We start from the raw sequence: 2915 nt of genomic DNA on the forward strand, positions 1-2915 counted from the left end.
GAGTCCAATTTGGAAAAGGCTAATTTTGAGGGCTTTCAGGCATTCGAAAGCCTATAATAAATACGCCCTAAAGGAAGAGGAAAAGGGGCACAGAGAGAAGGAGGCAGGGAACTCCTCAAGGGAAGCCGATTGATCCATCTCAGAAGCCGAAGTCACCATCAAGACTGAAGATCTCCCCTCAATTTCGTTCAGGAGTTTTGGGTTTTCTTTATGTTTTGTATTCATTATTCTTCTGAGATGTTTTCCTTTTTAGTGATGAACTAAATCCCCTAAATACCTAAGGGGAATGAAACCTAAGACGAATTATTATTTTCTGAATTATATGATAAATATTTAACTTGTTCTTAATTATGTGTTCTTAATTCTTGTTTTGATATCCCAGGAAACTGATTCAAGATAAGCTCTTATTCAGAGGAGGAATAAACCCTGTCTAAGAGTACATTTTTCATAATTAAGCGAAGTTGATTGTGCGCCTAGGCATAGGGTGACAAGATTTTGCCGGATTAGGGTGAAACCCAATAAGGGGATCTATAGATCGAGTTAATGCAACCCTAGGGTGTTAATTAGAGAAAAGTTTCAATTATTCAATCTAGGGATTATACGTTATTAGTCCTGAATAGGGATAATAACATAACTTAAGGATCTCTACGGCACAAGTTAAATGAATAAATCATCCGATTCGGAGCCAAAATAACAAGTAAACTCTAGGTGGATTTTTCCTTAGGTATTGTTTTAATTCAATCGTTTTCCAAAAGTAATCCCCCAATTCTACTTTCTGCGAATTCTTAGTGTAGATAATTAGTTAGTTAAAACAAAACCCCATTATTTTAGGCTAGATAATAAAAAGACAGTCATTACTAGTACTTTTAGTTCCTTTGGGTTTGACAATCCGGTCTTGCTAAAACTATACTACTATTTGATAGTACACTTGCCTACATCGTGATAATAGTTAGTTTCAAGAATGATTCTTTATAAATATTTAAAAACTGTCACACGAAAATCGCAATCAAGTTTTTGGTCCGTTTCCAGGGGACTAAGATATTAGAAACACTCAATTTTTATTATTTTAGCCATTTATTTTTCTTGCAAGTTAATTTTATTATTATTTATTAATTTACTTTTTCTTTCTCTTAGTAGGTTTTATAGTTTATGATTAGAAGAAACCCGTCAGGACCACTACTTTTTGACGAAAAAATCGATCTCATAGTTTGCAGAAACAGAAGAGAAATAAGGTGAAGCTTAAGATACACAGAGAAAGAGCAAGAGAACGATACTCAAATCCCAACCGAAGAGATGGCTGAAAACCAAGACAATCAGCTACTTCCTGCGGTACACGTTGAAATAGCAAATCAGAATCCTGCTCCTCGTACAATGTATGATTATGCTAAACCTACTTTAACAGGAACTGAGTCAAGTATAGTTTGGCCTGCTATTGCTGCAAATAATTTTGAACTAAAACCTAACGCTATTCAAATGATACAGCAATTTGTTCAGTTTGATGGTTTGCACACTCACTTGGCAAATTTCCTGGAATTCTGCTATACATTTAAAATTAACGGCGTTTTTGATGATGCCATTCATATTCAATTATTCCCTTTTTCATTAAGGAATAAAGCTAAACAGTGGTTGAACTCGTTACCGCGAGGGTCAATTATTACTTGGGAACAAATGACCAAAAAATTTCTATTAAAATATTTTTCACCGGCTAAAACGGCCAAATTACGTAATGATATCTCTTCGTTTGTGCAGATGGACTTAGAAACTCTTTACGATGCATGGGAGAGATACAAGGACTTACTTAGAAGGTGCCCTCACCATAAGTTACCACTTTGGCTACAGGTTCAAACATTCCATAATGGTCTGAATCCTTCGACTCGACAAATGGTTGACGTAGCTGCTGGCGGAACCATCAATAATAAAACACCTAAAAATGCTTATGAGTTTATTGAAGAGATTTCACTGAATAACTATCAGTGGCAAGTCATGAGGAGTAAGCAAACTAAAATAGCAGGCGTTTATAACATCGATTTGGTTACTATGCTATCAAACCAGGTAGAACTTCTAAATAAAAAGATTGATGGTTTACTTGGTTCTACCCAGGTACATCCAGTAATGAGGTGCGAGACGAATGGAGGAGGAGCATGCACAGAGTATCAACCCTTCAACCCTAGCATCAAGGAGGAACAAGTTCAATATATGGGTAACAATAACTCTAGATCCCAAAATAACCTATATAGTAACACTTATAATGCAGGTTGGAGGAACCATCCCAATTTCTTGTGGGGCGGTCAAGCAAATCAAAGACCACAACTTCCTTCGGGTTTTCAACAACCACCCTATCAACAGGAAAAGAAACTAAATCTTGAAGGGATGCTGTCTAAATTTATCTCAGTGTCAGAAACCCATTTCAAGAACATCGAGACAGCACTTAAAAATCAATAAGTGTTGATCCAAGGGCTCGAAACTTAGATCGGCCAGCTTTCTAAACTAATCTCCGAATGACCACAAGGTAGCTTGCCAAGTAATACTAAACCCAACCCAAGGGAACAACTCAACATGATTAATGTTCAAGATGAAGAAGGATTCGTTGAGCCTGAGCCAAAATCAAGGCAAGAAATTGTGGTAAGCAGAGGTCAAGGTGAGGTAGGTCATAATAAAAACAAATAAGTGAATGTCGAATATAAACCTCGTGTGCCATACCTCAACACGACAAGGAAATACCGCTCAGATGAAAAATTTGGTAAATTCCTTAAACTCTTAAAAAAATTACATATTAACTTACTGTTTATTGAATATTTATCGCAGATGCCAAACGCAATAAAATTTTTAAAGAAGCTTTTAGCAAATAAACGGAAGTTGGACGGGGCATCGCATGTGGAGCTAAACGCAGTTTGCTCAGCTATTCTATAGAATAA

The 2915-nt window shown here is 36.3% G+C and overlaps 1 non-coding gene across 1 annotated transcript; it reads right to left on the bottom strand.

Moving 5' to 3' along the window:
- Positions 1–1716: 1716 nt before the first annotated feature.
- Positions 1717–1823, bottom strand: LOC121231470 (small nucleolar RNA R71). The gene has a single exon (XR_005929529.1). It is a non-coding gene; the product is annotated as a small nucleolar RNA R71 (small nucleolar RNA).
- Positions 1824–2915: the final 1092 nt, after the last annotated feature.

This window comes from Gossypium hirsutum, chromosome A06 (genome assembly GCF_007990345.1).
Source record: "Gossypium hirsutum isolate 1008001.06 chromosome A06, Gossypium_hirsutum_v2.1, whole genome shotgun sequence".
NCBI classification, from domain to species: Eukaryota; Viridiplantae; Streptophyta; class Magnoliopsida; order Malvales; family Malvaceae; genus Gossypium; species Gossypium hirsutum.